The sequence below is a fragment of the Lolium rigidum genome, chromosome 6, assembly GCF_022539505.1.
Source record: "Lolium rigidum isolate FL_2022 chromosome 6, APGP_CSIRO_Lrig_0.1, whole genome shotgun sequence".
Lineage (NCBI taxonomy): Eukaryota > Viridiplantae > Streptophyta > Magnoliopsida > Poales > Poaceae > Lolium > Lolium rigidum.
In genome coordinates, this window is record NC_061513.1 from 144,184,351 (window position 1) to 144,184,884 (window position 534).

Here is a 534-nt window from a genome sequence, read left to right on the forward strand (position 1 = left end):
AGACAAGCATCAAAAGTCTTGCATAAGAGTTAACTCATAAAGCAATAGATTCAAAGTAAAGGCATCGAAGCAACACAAAGGAAGATATAAGTTTCAGCGGTTGCTTTCAACTTTCAACATGCATATCTCATGGATAATTATCAACATAAAGTAATATGATGAATGCAAATAAGCAAGTATGTAAGAATCAATGCACAGTTGACACAAGTGTTTGCTTCTAAGATGGAAGGAAGTAGGTAAACTGACTCAACATAAAGTAAAAAGAATGGCCCTTCGCAGAGGGAAGCATTGATTGCTATATTTGTGCTAGAGCTTTGGTTTTGAAAACATCAAGAGAGTATAAAAGTAAAATTTTGAGAGGTGTTTGTTGTTGTCAACGAATGTGTCAACACCCGGGTTTTTAAGTCCAGATGCCTATTATGCCATTCATCGCAATCCCAGGAATATTGTTTTTGCGAGACATAATAGATTGATATCACAGAACATCATTCATTACAACATCGTAATTGTCTTACAACAAAGGATCACATGATC